At 46.8% G+C, this 17,605-nt stretch overlaps 1 protein-coding gene across 1 annotated transcript in view; it reads left to right on the top strand.

Annotated features, from left to right (window-relative positions):
• Positions 1–17,605, top strand: part of Pacsin2 (protein kinase C and casein kinase substrate in neurons 2) — a 102,731-nt gene that overhangs the window by 1,102 nt on the left and 84,024 nt on the right. The window lies entirely within an intron of this gene.

The raw sequence follows: 17,605 nt of genomic DNA, 5'->3' as shown, positions 1-17,605 counted from the left end.
TAACTCGGATCCCCCGTAGGCAGTGTAGTCTGCCGGTCCTCCTCTTCTGTCCCCATTCTTACTCTGCTTGATTCACAAGCGCGCCTGCAGCCTCCCCTTAGAGACATTGAGTGGGTGCTTTGCAGCTTGGATTTCTCTTGCTTCATCTGGAAAGCTTTGGTCTGTATGCGTTTAAGCTTAATTCTAGAGTCAAACTTCTGTGATTTTCTTTTAGTAATAGTTTTGAAGCTTTAAAGACAGGGCCGTTAGGCTGATGATATTTGTTACTTGGGAAAGTAACACAGGGGAGTGGATGAATGATTAGGTCTGCTCTCTCTATACAGGTTTTTAGAGACTAACAGCTCTTGAATGAAAATAGTGTTCTTAGGCACATGCTGTTTGGAGCTGAAACTTCATTACTTTTTCAGTCTATTGTTAAGAGGTGGTGATATTTAACTAATCTAAAGGCATGCATATGTAGAAACATCTGTAGTTGCAGCATAGTCTGCTGCAGTGAGCCAAGGGTTGCTTTACCTTGGTCTCGGGCACGCAATCCAGATCTCAGACAGCCCCTGCATGTCTGGGTGGGAACAGAGGTGTCTGTCTTTAACCTTGAGCTGCTTGTCTGCTATTTGTGCTGACTGAGTTAAGGCATGATGGGCTGGCTTCTCCTTCAGAAGAGGTCATCAGTGGATCATTCTAAGATACTATAGAATATCAAAAGATTGAATTAATATTGCTAACTATAATGGCACTTGTTTTGAGAGATTGTAGTGGCATTTATCAAGTATTTTCTGGTTATCCTCCTCTGAACCTCCTCTCCGTTGACTCTGCCCTGCTTTATCTGCCATCTGATTGTGTTTCAGCTTCCTGGAGGCCACCCTGTAGATTGGGCAGGTAATGATTGTGCCACGTGATTGATAGTGCTGCCAATTTTTTTTCCAGTTGTTTGGAACTGCAGCTGCATACCTGTAGGCAGGGAAGCCATGGTTTAGTTATGAAGTCAGTTTGCATTCCACAGGTAGAGCCCTTTCTTTGTGGTCTCCAAAGTAATCCTTCACATACCTGGAAATGCTGTCAGCCAGTGCCTGAGACTTGGCCCTGGGTAGATCTCAGTGGGGGTCCTGATGGTTGTCTAGGAATTCCTGCTGACCTTTGGTGTTCAGGTAGTTACACTGTCGCCTATGGATATCATTTTAAAAGGAGAATTCTCCAAGGATTCTGCACAATGTGAAGTTTTTGTCATCTGTGTAGTTCCAAAGTACCTACTTGGGACAATCGTCATCTGAGAGGCCTAGTTTTTTTTTTTTTTTTTTTTTTTTTTTTTTGTGGTACCACCGATTGAACTCAGGATCCTGCACTTGCCAGGCAAGCACTTTATTCTACTGAGCTATCTCCTCGGCCCCAGTTTTGGTTATTTTGATTAAAATCACACTTCAAAAAGACACCCTCCCACCCCAGGTCTTACTGTGTAGTCCTGGTCCAAGGCCTGGAACTCACTGTGTAGCTCCAGCTGGCCTAGGACTTGCAGCAGTTCTCATGCCTCAGCCTCCTGAGTGCCATCTCCTTTCTTTTTCTTTTTTTCTTTTTTTCCCCTTATGTATTTAGTACAGGGTCTCACTATACAGATTGGACTCGTAATGATCCTCCTATTTTCAGCCTTCCAAGTGCTAGGATCACAGGTGTGCACCACCATGCCCAGTTTCAGTCACTGTCTCAGCTGGGTATCGAACCCCAATCCCTGCATCTGCCTAATAGGCACTTTAATCCACTGAGCTATATGGTTGGCCTTCTTTTCTTAATTTATGTACTGATTTGTGTTTAGCCTACACGATTGCATGCTTATCTTTTTGCATAATGAAAAAGAGTACCAGACAGTTTTATTTTCTGTTTCCTGGCACAGTCTTTTTCTTTTCGTTTTCTTCTTGCAGTACTATGGATCAGACCTTTGCACATTCTAGGCAAGAGTTTACCATTTAGCTATATTCTAGGCCCATTTTATTTCCCTTTTTAGTCTTACGAAAATGTTTCTTGGTGTAGGGATTGAACTAGAGACTAGAGCAGAGAATACAGTGCTACTTCAACTTATCAGAAACCTTGATGAGGAACCTTAGGATGAATAAGGGTAGAAACTTAGCTGTAGCTTTAGAAACTATGCGTGTGTGGCTTGTGTAAAATTCCCTACCTATATGAAATTTATGTGGTTTTGTTTTCCCCTAGAATGTGGGATAGTAGAGTAAGAAATGTATGGTGGTAAGGAGTCCTGGGCTCTGTCCAGCCTTTGTCGGACTAACCCTGGGGTGATTGACACAGATCTTAGGGCCTCAGCCTTCATATCTGTAAGATGAAGGGCTTAGAGGTTCTTTAGCTTTTGAGATTCTGATAACTGTGACCCCCCCCCTTCCCAGAAATATACATATGGACAGCATCAGGGGCCTGGGCCCTGGTTAAGAGCTGGATCACTTCATCCCTACGCTGCCTCTTCTGTGCTGCAGTGATATGGTGGTGAGCGGAGCACCACGCTAAGCTGCCTCTTACCCCAGTATTCGGTAATCCTATTTCCCTGGTCATCTTGAGCTAATAATAATAGTGACTTATATATTGTAGGGGACATGCTTTCTAAAGTGTTTTCAAGAAGCACCTAAATCATTCCTGAATATTGGTAGCTCTCTATGCCTTCTTTCTTTCTTATTTTTTAATGAAGAAAGAGATACTAAGCTCAGCCACCACTTTGGTAGGACCCTGCATTCTCTGGCCGAGGATCAGAGCTGCCAGCGTGGGGTTTTTCCATTAGGTTTTGCTTCCTTGGTGGTTGTCATTATGAGTTATGTTTGGTGGAGTAAATATCTCAGAATGTGTCACTTGCAGAGGAAACTATTTGCTCATCTGAAGAAGTATTTTACTGTTGGAACTTGGATCCTTAAACACCTTTCTGTCTATGAAAAGCTTATTTTTATTTTCTTGCTACATTTTTCATAGGGGCAAATTTACAGAACTTGGTTTATTTATTTATTTAGTGTGTGTGTGTGTGTGTGTGTGCATGTGCATGGTCTCACTATGCAGCTTGAACTTGCAGTGATCTTCCAGTTTTCAGCCTCCCCAGCACTGGGATTACAGATCCAGGCCACGATGCCTGGCTGCTCAGTGTCCTGGGAATGGGGCCGACTCAGTGTGTGGGGTGCCAGGGATTGAACCAGAACTTGGGTATTTTCAGCAATGTTTATTGAAGGGTACATTGAAATGATTACTTTTTCAGTTGCTTAGCATGTGAAAAAGTTATGAAATAAATGTTGGGTGAGAATTCCAGACGTTGAAGTTCTGTCCAAATGTCCTCAGGGATACCATGAGGTCCCTTCCTGGGGCCCAGGACCTCTGGGTAGGTTTGAAGTTTGGGTGTGGACTGTGCTGGTGACCATGCTGAACAAGTACTGGCTTCTGGGGTTCTCTGCCCAGGTTCCTAGCATTTTATAGTTTTGTTTTGTTTTGTTTTCCAGTTCATTAACAGTAGCATCTCAGCTGAATAAAGACCTCATTTATATGAAAGCACGTAAGTGAAACTGTAAGGCCATACAGATTTAGATGGCTTATTTCTGGTTAATGTAGTCATCTGAATGAGATGTTTTCATTATGCAGGTAGGGTTCTTTTCCCTCCCACAGTAGGTGTCGCTCATTTGTGGCCCATGTGGGAGAAAGCCCTGTGCTCCCGTCACTTAGTGCCAGTGTCTGTCAAGAGAGGGGCTGACCAGCATTCAATGCCATTTCCCAGTAAATGCATTTCAGATACCCAAGATTAAGGGGTTCTTAGGGCGGGCCAAATAGCTCAGCAGACTTAATGCACCTGCTTAGGCAGAGTGCAGCAGCCAGGCTGAGGTTCCTCCTCTTGGCTTGCTGTGACGGTCCTGCCCCCGGGGCACGCTGAGACCACAAGCAATTGAGACTAGGCCTGGTGGCACCTGCCTGTAATCCCAGCTCTTGGTAGGCTGGAAACAGGAGAATCACTACGAGTCTGTTCTATGTAGTGAGACCCTGTAAACGCTGTCCTAAATTCATTAAAAATAAATAAAGATTAAGGGGCTCTTGTGTACTGTGGAAGCAGCTCAGTGTCAGACGTGGGTCTAGAAACAAACTTCCTCTGTGACAGTGCCAGATAGGAGCAGGTACGAGGTATATGGGACAAAGGGTGGTGAGTCTGACTGCCACTCCAGAAGCTACAGAGAGCATCTACTAGGAGGTACAGTGATGCAGGGATGAGAAGGAGAGCCCTGGGCAGAGCTGCGGGTCACCGGGAACCTGAGCATGACTGCTGTGTGTGCCAGGGGCTCCATGCATGGAGGGAAGGCAGTAGGCAGGCTTCGGGGTACAACCGCCTCCTGCGCCATCCTCAGGGCTCCAGGGCCTTCTAGATGAGGGGGCTCCATGGAGAGCTGGGGCAATGCCATGTTAAACAATAGAAAAAGATAGAGAAGCAAAAGGTCAGTGGAAGCAGGGACTTGGTGGCTTCTTTCACAGAGGTCACCCTGTGTCCTTGGAGGCTCACAGATTGCCATCAACAGTTTCTAGGAAGCAGTAGCTCAACTGTGTAATGACGGGTTTCTGGGTTGGCATGGCCTTGTCTTGACTCCATTTCTGCCTGTATTTATGATGCTGGTGGGTAACACAGCAGCTGCCTGCACTTTGCTTGTCTTTTCATCTGGTTTATTCTCAAGCGCATGAGGTTAGGATGTACCTTTGTCTGCTTCTGTAGAAAAAGGGGAATATTGCAGCAAGGAATCAGAGGAGGAAACATGGGTTTGGAGCAGGACAGCGCTGGCTTCGGGTTCCAGCTCTGCTACCAGCCGACTCTGTGTCTTCCTTGGCTGGACGTGTCAACCTTCCTGAGGATCTCAGCTTGGGCTGCTGTGACATGTACTTATAAACAGAAATTTACTCATTGCTGTTTATCAATAAAACTTTGAAAAAAAAATAAACAGAAATTTATCTCTTGCATTTCTGAAGTCCGTAAGTCTGGCATCAGGTGTCAGCATAATTGGCTTTTCTTTTGAGTGTAGACAGCCACATGGTGGAAAGAGATCTTATTAAGGGCTTTAATCCATTCAAGTGGGTGCCACTATTCTGACCTGCTTAATCCCCAAAGGTCCCACCCACTGATACATTACATTGATGGCTTGTTTGTTTGTTTGTTTATTTTGGTGGAGACAGAATTTCACTGTGTAGTTCAGTCTGAACTTCAACTCACTGTGTAGTCTAGGTTGGCTTTAAACTCTCAATACTAAGCAGTCCTCCTGTCTCAGCCTCCTGCGTGCTGAGATCACAGACTGAGGGCTTGGTTTTGAACATAGGAATTGGGGTGGGTGGCGCATTCAGTCCAGTGCACCAGGATGCTGCCACCCCTCTTCCTCTTTGGCTTGTGGTCGGGCTGGAGTAACAGACCCCTAGAGCACAGAATTGTGGTTCACCTATAGCACTTATTTAGTAATTTTGGTATCACTCAAAGAGCAATGTCTCTATAAATGCTTTGCAAACTATGCAAAATAAACCTTTAAAGTACCCATATTGATTTTATTTTATCCACTTCTATTAAAAATTCTTCCAAACTTTGTTCTTTGTTCAGCCAGAGTGTATTTAACTGTTAGGACTTTTCTCAGTGACTTGGGGCCACTGATGTGGGTGCAACCCCAGGCCCAGTGTGGAGTAGGCTTATCTCAGCACTCAGGGGCCTTTGCTCTCTGCCACGCCTTCCCACGCGTGCTGGGCTCTGCCCTCTTCTTCGGAGAGCTGAGGTTGGTGCATCTCCTCTTGATTGGAGGGTGGCCCCGCCATGCTAAGGCCTTGCCTCACGGTGTGCTCTGGGGCCTGAACACTGAATGCCAGCTGGGAGGAAGTCTGACCCTGAGGTGGAAGGGTAGGCTGTGATCCGAGCCGGCAGGACCGAATGGGATGGTAATGACTGCTCAGACAAAGGCTGTGAAAACCAGAGGGGCGGGCGAAGGCGAATGAGCTGTGTACTCCGAACACAGCTGTGAAATAACTGCTCAAATTATGTGCAACTGTGATAGTCAAGGCTGTGGGATTATGGAAAATTTTTCCTTGTTTTCCAAATTGTAGCACTGCCATTTTACTTTTGAATTAATATTTAAGCTTTAACTTGACTTTAAAATGAGTATGTATAAAAATGAGCTAGTTGTCTAGGCATTTGCAGTTTACCATGAACTTCCCACTGTTGGTTTGCTTCTTTCTCCGTGAATCAGAGGGGAAACTGAACTGGAGGGGTCAGTGGCAGGCCCCAAAGTCTCCCTGAGCCCGTCCTGAGCCACTGTGCCCCAGGCTGGGATCTGTGGGGACTTCAGTGGCCTCTGGTGAATGGAGTTCACTGTGGCGAGCTTTTGGAACTTTCCTGTTGAATTCATTGAAAGTTTATTATAAAGTGATCCTCAAACTGTAGTTGCACCAAGTTATGTTGCCAGCTGAGCATACTGTTGCAAATCGTGGTCTTCAGAGAAACTGCAGAGTTGGAACAGGACAGCGTTTTCATTGACCAGTGACTACAGCAGCAACTGTGTCATCAGAGCAGGAGGCTGACCCGAGTGGGGTTGGGGTCAGTGGTGAGAGGACACATAGTCTGAAATAGCTTTCCTGTATCCACGGATTCTCTGAGAGATGTGACAAGAAACTTCACAACCCTGTTCCCTGAATGCTTGAACAAGATAGCAGAGGTCCACATGTGAGTAAGCAAAGCTCGGTGAGAGCGAGTGGGCATCACATGTCACCATCAGAGTCGGTAGTGACACAAGTCCTTGCTCATGTCGCTTATTGCCTTGCTGTCTTCAAAAACTACTCTCGGAGGTCCTTGTTATTGAATGTGAAAATGATCTTTAACAGAGCTGTCCCCCAAACAGAAATGAGGTAAATTTTGCTGCTTTTTACTTGAAGGTAGGATCCATACCTGCCAGTAACGTAGCTGAGCTGACCTGAAAGTCTGCAGTAAGGTGGGTAGCAGGGAATAAGGACAAAAAAGGAAGGGCTGCTGTGTGGTCATGGTGTCTTAGGGACCCGTGTGCTCCCACTTGGGGCAGGGTGGAGGACAATGTGGTCTACCCAGAATTCCAGAAGCCCCATTGCCTTAGCTTCCACAGTAGTGTTCGAAAATGTGTCCTAGCTGGGGAGATAGCTCAGTAGAATAAGCACCTGCCTGGCAAGTGCAGGGTCCTGAGTTCAATCCCTGGTACTGCCAAGAAAAAAAAAAAAAAAAAGAAAAGAAAATATGTCCTGTGTTGTGTGTTGAAAGAGAAATTGCATTTCTGTATTGTTTGCTTTACCCTGTACTTTGTAAAACTGTGAAAGATGTTCTCATTTTGTTGATGTCATGGTGCCAAATGAAGACCTTTTACACAGGTAACTAGAGCAGATGCATGTTTTTGTGCCTATAAGTGACTCTCAAATATTTTAAAAAAATTGAAAGAACAATATAAAAAAATAGTGTTTTCTAGGTACAGAATTCTTTGTAGTTTACCTCACACATGCTTTTTTTTTTTTTTTTTTTTTTTTTTTATCTTCAAGTGGGTGACATAAACAGTACCTGACAGCAGCTACCCTGGTAGCAGAGCTTGCTTTTTTTTAAGAAACAGAGTCTCAGACCCACAGTGATCCTCTTGCCTCAGCCTCCTGAGTGCTGGGATTACAGGCATGCCTCAGCAGTGCCTTGTGCAAGAGGAAGATACTGGTCAGGAGATTATAGGCTTAGTCCAAGTGTCATCCAGGTTGTAAACTGGGGAGAGGACATGAGGGCTGCGCTGGCTTCAGGTGGCTCTCTTCTTTTTATTAATCAACATTGTTACATTTGCATTCCTCAAATTAAGGATGCACGGAGACATTTGTCTCTATTTTCCATGGCCCCGCCCTTTTCCATACTATATGCACTATATGCACTCACTGAGTAGGTCTTCTCTGTTTCCCCTTTCTGTATAGCTCGTGTAAAAGCTAGGCCTGTGCTGCATACTGGAAGGCTTCCCCTCTATTCACATCGTCTTTAAAGAGCTTTTTCAGTTTGGTGTTCAGTGCTGAGCATCAGACCGAGTGCCCTGTAGATGTTAGGCACAGATTCTCCCCCTTAGCTGCATACACCCCAGCCCTCAAAAGATTTCAGCAACTGCACTATCCTATTGTAATGAGATTAAATCATTCTCCGATGGTGGATATTTTAGGTTATTTCCACGTTTTTACCAATGTAGATGAATTTGCAGTTTACATGTAATTTCATTTGTCTTTTTTCATATGCGTCACTAGTTCCTGAGAATAAATTCCCAGGGATAGATATCTTGGATGAAAGGGTTTATGCATCTTTCAAGTGTTTTGAAAGCCTGCTCTTATGAGTCTATTTCTCTGATATTTTTTGGAAAAGAGGGAATTCTTTCTCTTTAAGGGGCCTTGGCCTTTGAACTTCTAAATACGTGAGATAAGAAACTTTTTTGTAAGGGTTTCTTAAATGAGTCATATTTCCTTCCTAAGTTCCTGAATATCATTTCATTTGAATTGGAGGCTTTCATGATAGAAAGTCCCTAACAGAGCTGGGGGTGTAACTTGGTGGTAGAGTTTGTCTACCAAGTATAAGGTCCTGGATCCAACCCCCTGCACTAAGAAAGAGAAAGGAATGCCTGCTTACCAAAACTGATGTTCAACCTTCCCACGGTTGGGAGTCTTTCATCAGCCCTTCTCTTCAACCCCCCCCCCCAACTGAGGATTGAACTCAGGTCCTTGCGCTTGCCAGGGAAGTGCTTATTCTACTGAGCCATCTCCCTGGTCCCTAGCCCTTCTCTTCTGAACTAAAACAGGTCATGGAACTCTTGTGCTGCTCTTCCACATTCCCAGTGAGCACACTGGAAAGACTATATACCGCTATCTCCACTGGTATTACTTAGAAACCAGGACTTGATCTTTTGGCCTTTGCCTCTGTAGCTTCTGGATGCTGCTGTCATGGATGTGTCAAGAAAGCCACCTTGCCCAGCTTTATTATTATTATTATTATTTTTATTATTATTTAAATATTGGGGATTGAATTCAGGACACACTGAGCTATGTCCCCATCCTTATTAGGGACAAGCCTATCTTGGGCATCTAAGGGTCTTCCTAAGATGCCCAAGATAGGCTTGAATTTCTGTTCAGGAGTCCACTACGGCCTCCCCTTTCCGTGGGTTGACTCCCCTTTCAACCTTTTGTTCTGCTGTCTTTTAGGTATTCACCACCAGAGTGAGCAGAGCCCCACTTCCCTGGTTGTGTATCCTCCTGGTCTTCAGAGGACAAGGTGCTTAGTGAGGATGCAGAGGGCTCCAGGTGGGGAGCTGTGCTCAGACCAGCTCCCCGCTTCTCATTCATGTTCCCTCCTAGGACTCCCACTCTGTCCCCCCCAGGTCTCCTCACCTCCACCAGGGGCCGTTTCTTCTTTAATTATCTGATCTTACTGTGGGCAAAACTTGCTTTTCTTGTCTTTTCCTTTTATCCCTGTTAAGAGCATCTGACGTTCACAAGCAAAGCGAGGACTTTACATAGTCCTAAGGAAGCAGTCACCAGCAGCACAGAAGCAGAAGTGTTTTGTTCTGGAGCACAAGCATGTTTTCATGGCCTGTGCTTCAGGGCTAGGCTGACTGCTTTGGCTCTGGAGGCACTGTGAGCTTCTGGATTCTCTTCCCCACCCCTGTTTATCCTATCAATAAGACCACTTTTTGGAGTAATGCTTGGCTTTGTGCTTGGAAGTCTGCTTTTTTTTTTTTTTTTTTTTTTTTTTAAAATCACAAGTATGGAAATTGTACTTTGTTCTGGTTTCTACCATGCCTAAACATGGCTAGGTTGTTGTTGCCTTGGCAACTGCCTGAGCTTTGCTGTGTATGGTGAAGGCTCTGGTAGAGGCTGGATGGGAGCCCAGGTCATCCTCAGAGCTTCTCAGCCATGCTGATCACTGATCAGGCAGACTGAGGCCAGGGGCACAGGCGCTTGGCTTCCTTTTGCCCTCCCCAAACTTCCCTGCTCAGCTGCCCCAACTGGGCTGTGTGGCATGGTACCAGCTGGAGCTAACCCTGGGGCCCTTCCTTGGCCCAGGCTGTGTTCTGGGCTGGTGCAGGAGCTCCTGGCACTGCCCTTTCTAGTTTCTTCTGCTTCTCAGACCTAGAACTGGTCCCTAGCCCAGTGTCCCACAGAGACTGGGCCTTGCAGTGGGTAGGAGTGGGGTCTGATTACTGAAAGTTATGGGCAACCTGGTTCCTAGATTGCTGGAGCCCTATACCATGCTGCCGCTGCTGAAGACTAAGTGAGTTGGTTGGTACAGAGTTCCACATTTACTCTGTCATTCTATCTGGATGCGACTTTTGTTTCCTTTTGCATTTCTTTCTTCCTTGCTCTGAAGTTGCTGACTGGGGTGGGGATGCGAGGTGGCTGCCTCATCACATCCCGTGAAAGCTCTGACCAGCCACCTTCCTTGAAGTTGCTTCGTGTTTGTGCTCATTTCCAGAATTCCTGTTTTGGACTTGTGCTTCTCTGTTTGCTACTTCTGTCGGGAACTTGCAGGTTTATGGCATTTAGAAGTAGTCTGAGATAGAGTGTTTTTTCTGATTAGTAAGGGGTGTGCATAACATCCCTGCTGCCCTAAAACTTAATGTTCACTGTGTAGTTCTGCAGGGGCTGGCTGGAAATTTCAGGCAACGCTGGCATGGGCAGGGAGCATTGCCTTCTGGGAGAGAACTGCCTGGGCTGCCTGGCTCCACAGAGACTGCCAAAATAAGAAAGGCTCCTGTGTTGCAGGGGGAATCTCACTTTTGGGGCCCTGGGACTGGTTGCTTTTCCTGCTGGAGGGGCCCTTTTTCTACCAGTGGGAAAGAGATGCAGCTCTGCCGAGGTTGGGCATAGTGCCCACAGAGAAGAGCTCTATAGCCAGGATCCCCGGGCTTAGCCCAGCTCTGTGGCCCCTGTGGGACCTACCTCTCCTTTAGAACTTGGGAATGATCACACACTTGTGTGCACTGGATGAGCGAGCATCCACCCCGCACTGGCCACAGAGGCACACAGCTCTCTGAGCCTGTAGGTCTTCAGCTGCCTGACTTGGTGGAGCACACAGCTTCTTGCTGTGTGCAGTGGTGTCCCTTAGTGGCCCTGCTCCTCAAAAGGTCCAGGAGTGACTGCAGAGACACCAGATGCTCTAGCAGGCCTAGTTTGTAGATGGACTTTTTAATGAGTCTACCCACCCATCCACAATGATTATATGTTGCTGTACATGAGTGATGTGATTATGATTAAATACCAGTTCATTTTAGAACTTGAATTTACGATGGCCTTTTGTCATCTTGATTTCCTAAGTCATCAAATGAGAAAGGAATATCATCTAGAGACCTTGTCAATCTTAAAAAAAGATTCTTTTCTGTGCAGGGTGGTGGGGGTGGGGGTGGTAGATGGGGTGGTGTGCATGGGAGTGGCCAGGAGAAGTATACTGTTGTCCTTTTCCTGCCCTGTGTTTGGTATATGCCCTCTGGCAAGCACACGCCTCTCAGGTCAGGGCATGTTGGCTAGACACAGGCCCCAGTGCGAGAGAGCTGTGGTGTGGCCTAGGAGCGGACTCAGATCAACCAGGAGGGCACCTGAGGCTCCCTGGGACAACAACTATTCCTACATGGAGGGGCTCTGAGGATTTCTGCTACATGTCTCCCCAGAAATGACTCAGCCATTTTTGCATGCAATTCTGATGAGCCCATAAAAATTTATTCAAGTAATGTTTGACTATGTGCCACGTGCTTGCTGTGGTTCGAAGACTTGGAATTACTGGAGGAAAAGAAAAAATAGACCAGGACCTCACATTAGAGGGGTGTGTGTGTGATGGGGGCAGAGTGTGATTAACTCCCTGGTGCAGGGGAGAGGGCAGCTGTGCTCAGCAGACTGCAGGGGCCAGGCCTCGCGCCCTGCTCTGCCTCCCAGCCCCCTCCAGCTGTCACCGCCTGACTGTGCATTTTGACTTCACTAGCACCCTCAGAAGGCTCTTTTTAATTTAGTATTTGTTGAGGCTGATTTGTGCCAGGTGGCCTCCTCTTCCTGCCTAATCATACTCAACCTCAGTAGTTTTGTTTTAGGTAAGAAAGCTAGGCTTAGAGAGTGAAATGGAGCCTCATAGCTAGGAGTGTGGCACCTGCTTGTGACTAGTGTGCATTGTGAGTGTGAGATCTCAGGAGCCAAGCCTGAGGACACTGTCAGAAGTGCTGGCAGATATGACACATTTCTGTTTTATCCTGAGACATCTCTAAACTTCTTTGCAGTCAACAGGTTTTTGGTTTTTTGTTTTTTGGGTTTTTTTGGCAGAACCAGGGATCGAACTCAGGCCCTTGCACTTGCCAGGGAAGTGCTTATTCCACTGAGCCATCTCCCTGGCCCCTGCTGCAGTCAACAGTTTTAATCTTGCTTTTTTTCTTTGTTTTTGAGACAGGCTCTCAGTGTGTAGTTCAGTCTGGCCTTGAATTCATGATGGAGCCCAGGCTGGCCTGGCAGTCCTGGCTGTTCTTCTGATTTAGCTTCCGCTGAGGATTACACATGTGCACTACCACACCCGGCAGAAGTTTGATCTTTTCTGTGACCATCACATGAGACCGCTTTGCTCACAGAGGGAGGCATAGGTAGGAAAAGCTTCACGGTGGACATCATCAATACCTTGAAGTTACCAAATGTGCTGGTTTACTGTTTGCAAAATTGCATCATTCCTTCTCCGTCTCGAATAATTGCCTCGGGAATGACATTTGAAATGCAGTATTACTTGGTTCTAGGCTGAAAAATCAGTATGCACACTGGTTTTCTTGTCATGACTTTGAAGGCGCTGCCCACTGGACACAAGCTTTCTGAAAAGTCCTCCTTGCTGAAGGATAGAACCAGACAGCATTTGGGATCTTGATTTAGCCCCTGACATAACAGCCCTGATTCTACTGGAAGTTTGCAAGCTGCCATCCTCTTGGCATGGCAGTTGTGAGTTCTTTAAATGTTTACATTTTATCACTTTGTAGCGCTTGCCTCCTCCTAAGGCTTCTGGCGGGTGCTCAGCCAGAACTATAGCTTCAAAAGCCCCTCAAGGGTTACATTTCTGTACCGCCCACTTGGTAGAGGCTGTGCTCCATGCAGTGTTAATTAACTGTTGCAGTGTCTGCCCAGCCATTCTTCTCCTTTTGGGGCCCAGAGCAGCTGGTTGGGAAAGGGCACAGGGCCCCTTTGCCAATGGGTTGGTCCGAGTGGAGTCCTTCAGGAGAGTCGGGGCAGTCTAATGTGGCAGGAGGCAAGGTCACACGTCCAGGCAGGTGGACAGTGAGGGTGGGCTGGGCTGGGCTGGGGGGTCCCTGAGCCACAGGGATATGCTTGCTGTGGCTGTGGCTGTGCAGGGTGTCCAGAGGGCTGTGCAGGGGCGCTTCACTCTGACCTTCAAAAGTTAAAGGAAGGGAAAGTTTATTTTGCTTCACAGTTTGCAGAAGTTTCAGCTCATAGTTGACTGGCTCCAAGTCGGGAGACTTAGGCTTGGCAACAGGGCATGGTAGGGGAGAGACAGTTCCTAGAGTGGCTGCCAGGAAGCAGAGAGGGTAGGGGAAGAGCAGAGACAGACCTTTGCAGGCCACGCCCCCGGGACCTCCCCTTCCCCCAGGCTTCCCCTCCCAACCTCACAAGGAGCTCTAGACTCACTTGTGGGCAAATCCACTCCCCTGGTGAGCCGCACACCCCAGTATCCAGACACCTCCCCAGGTCCCACCTCTGACCATGAGGCTTGGGGAACAAGGGGATCTAAACCAGAGCTCATGAGGATTTCTGCTGGGCACGGACCACTTTCCCTAGTTTCTCTCTAGGGTTTGCCTGCTGGTGTTCTTTGGATTTTGTCAGCCATCTGGCAGAATATCAAAAGGATTCCAGCCTACCTCTCCTGGTCTTCTTTAGAGTTGTGTTATTTCTACTTCAGCTCAGTGGACTTTGGCCTGAATGAATGCCAGCAAGGAGCCAGCACTGGCATCTGGAACTGTGCCTAGTACAGACCAGAGTTGCATTGGCACGGGGTGAGGTGTTGCAGAAAAGCAGTGGAGAGTGGCATTCCTGTGAGTGCTTGTCCCCAGGAAGGAGTCGTGGCCCCCAGTGGGCAGGGCTGTGCTTCTCTAGAGGGACTGCCGGCATCAGGAAGGAGACACCCTGGGAGGGCCTTGCCTCCACTGCTGCCCTTCTGCCAGGGATCACAGAAAGTAGCCAGAGCCTGTTCTGACCCATGTGGGAAGATAAAGACAGCAGTCTTCCGTGTGTCTTGGGAAGGACTCTTTTTTAGTAGAAGATTGTGATCATCATTTCTGTTTGTTTTTTTTTTTAAATATTTATTTATTTTTATTTATTACATTTATTTATTGTGTGTGTGTGTGGCCAGCTCAGCCCCCCAGGGGGTGGGTCTGGCTGGCATGTGGTGCTGGGGATCGAACCGCGGTCCCTGTGTTTTGCCAAGCTTGTTTCAAGTAGGTGCTTTAGACCACTGAGCCATCTCTCCAGCCCCATCACTTCTGTTTTAAAATATCTTTTTAGTATTGCTGATAGTTTCTCTCCTTTTCACTCCCCTTCTCCCTTTCTCCTTCTTTCTCCCCCTCTCCTCTTTCTCCTTCCCTTTCTTTGTCCCTGTCTTTTCGCCATGCTGGGAATCAAACCTCAGATCTTGGGGATGCCAGGCAACTACTGTACCACTGAGATCTCACTATGTAGCCCAGGCTGGCCCCACACTCACAGTGATCTTCCTGCCTCAGCCTCCTGAATGCTTGGATTATAGGTTTTTTTTTTTTTTTTTTTATGTAGGGTCTCACTAGGCAGCTTGGATTTATAGTGGTCTTACTATTTTCAGTGTCCCAAGTGCTGGGATTACAGGAATGTGTCACCATGCCCAAACTTGGTTGCTGGCTCTGTGTACCTGGGGGCGGGGCTGGTGCAGCCGGTGGTGCCAAGGATTGAACCCTGGTCCCTACACTTGCCTAAGCAGGTGCTTAGTCCTCTGAGCTATCTCACTGGCTGAGTTTACAGGTTTTTGAGGAGTATTTTATTTGACAAATAAAAATTTAGCAGCCTTATGGTATTCTTCCACCAAATTTCAAATACATGCTGAGTTAAGATGAACATACTATAAGTTGCCCACATTTAAAGTGTGCATTTTGGGCCAAAGATATAGTTAAGCTGTGCAGCGCCTGGCTGGCATGTGCAGGCCCCTGCATTAGATTGCTGGCACTAAAAAATAATTTTTAAAAAGGAATAAAGTTTTACAATTTGATGCCGAACATGGTGATACTTGCCACCCTTCCATGTAGTCTGGGAAGCTGAGGCAGGAGGATCGCAAGTATAAGCCAAGCTTGGGTAACTTAACCATTTAGCCAGACCCTGTCTCAAAATAAGTGAAAATTAAAAAGGGCTAGTGATGCAGCTCAGTGTGAACGCCCAGAGGCAAATTCCTAATACCACACACACACACACACACACACACACATATTTAGTTTTAGATAAGATTTAACCTGCACAGACCCCGTTGCCATCCCTACAAGTACGAGCTTGCTGGCTGAGTGTTGTCCCATTGACACAGGAACACTCTGTAGTTCTCTTTCCTCCTGTCTCCTCTAAGCCAACACTGCTCTGCTTCCTGCAGCTCCAGGTTGATTTGCATTTCCTAGAATTTTATGTAAATGGGCTCAAGCACTATGTACTGTGAAGGCTCTGGGTTCAATCTTCAGTACAAAAAAAAGTAATCTAAAATGAGTCACAGACCTAAATGTAAAGCTCAAAACCATAAGACATCTAGGAGAGACAGAGAATATCTGTGACCTGTGATTAGGTTTGATTCTCAGCATGGGAAAAATGGAAGGAGGGAGGAGAAAGGAGAGAGGAAGAAAGATAAAGACTCTAAGCTTTGATACCAGCCTTCACACTGAGCTACAGCTCCCCCCCCCCAGTGCCACCCCTTCTCTCTTTAACTTTTAATTTTAAGACAAACTCTTGCTAAGTTCCCCCGGCTGGGCTTGGATTTGTGATCTTCCTGCCTCAGCTTCCAGAGTGTGAGATTATAGGTTTGTGCCATTGTGCCCACCCAGCTTGTTACTTTTTGTATGGAATGAAATTTATTTTTTCACCTGTGGGATAGCCAACCATTTCAGCACTTTTTGCTGAAAAGTCTGCCATATATGGGGGAAAATTTTCTAATCAGTGAAATCCAAAGATCTGGGAATTGTGGTTCTTGGCACACAGATCTCCTTTTTGTGAATGCTTATTGTTCTCTGGTGCTTCGTGCAGCCTGGCTTTCTGTTTATTTACATGTGTGTCTTTGCCCCCTGTAGAAGGGTCACTGTCACTGCGTGGCAGATGGGACAGTCTGGGTGCTGTCCACTTTGATACCTGAGGTCTCCTTCTTCATGGCAAGATAGTGTCCTGGGCACAGAGGCTTTGTGGGTTCCCGATGGTGGGTCCTGGGCAGTGTCTCATTTCCAGAGTGACAGTGGAGGCCTGCCAGGACTGAGAAGTGAGGGACAATGAGCCTTCTGTGCTCAGGTGGGTGAGGTGGCACTTAGGCAGGGGACGTGGCTGTGGCCACAGAGGTGGGAGGGGCTGTTCCTCATTCCTGGTGTCAGGCTGGGAATGTGGCTCTGGTCTTTCTTCCAGTCAGTCACAGAGTGGCTCTGAGCAGGCCCCATGTCTGTTCCATGCAGTCAGGCAGCTTACTGAAGGTGGGCAACCTCAGCTAGTGCTGCGGTGCCTTACACAGCCTGCACTGCTCTCTCCTGGGTGCCTCTGGTGTCACCCACAGTGGGCCTATGCAGAGGTGACGGTCCATTGCACGGACAAGGACACTGAGACACAGAGAAGGGAAGCGCGTTAGAAGTCTTTGGCTTGTGCTTTTTATTACTGAAGGTTAAGTAGATTTGGTTTAGCATTTTGTTTTATGTCTCCTACCAAGTTGGAAGTGTGGTTTCCATGGCTGTCCTATAAGTGTTCATTTCCTTATTAGCAGCAGGGGAGGTTGAATAGTTGATTGGATTGAAATTCTTCTCTCATTTTTGGTTGCCATCACAGTGAAATCCCAAACCTTTGGGTTGGCTTCTGTTTCCTGAACTTGGTACATTTCTCTCTCCTAATGTGCTTCTCATGATCCTTGTAGTCTCTGCTCTTTTTCCCCATTGTGGCCTGCTAAACTCCTGCTCATTCTTCAAAACCCAGCTGTGATTTTTGCCTTCCCTTCCCACCAAATGCCCTGCTGCATAGCTAGCAGAGTACATGAGACTACATGGTCTACACCTTTCCCTATGCCTCTCACTGAAGTATGGCTGACCAGCTGTCTCTCCCAAGAGTTTGGGAGCTAGATGAAGTAGAAGGCAAGGACTGCTTTTTATTTATTTATTTGTAGTGAAGATTGAACTTAGGACCTTACTCATGCCAGGCAAATGCTCTATTACTGAGTGTAAAAAAAAACTGTAGAAGCCATTTCAAGACACAAACAGATCATTCCTCACATAGATGATGTGGCTTATTTATGTATATTGATATTTATTTGGCAGTACTGGGGACTGAGTCCAGGGCCTTCGCACTGTGACGTCTCCAGCTACTTTAAACACACACACACACA

The sequence above is a fragment of the Octodon degus genome, unplaced genomic scaffold, assembly GCF_000260255.1.
Source record: "Octodon degus isolate 3935 unplaced genomic scaffold, OctDeg1.0 scaffold00153, whole genome shotgun sequence".
Taxonomy (NCBI): Eukaryota; Metazoa; Chordata; class Mammalia; order Rodentia; family Octodontidae; genus Octodon; species Octodon degus.
This window is presented reverse-complemented; position numbering and strand designations above follow the sequence as displayed.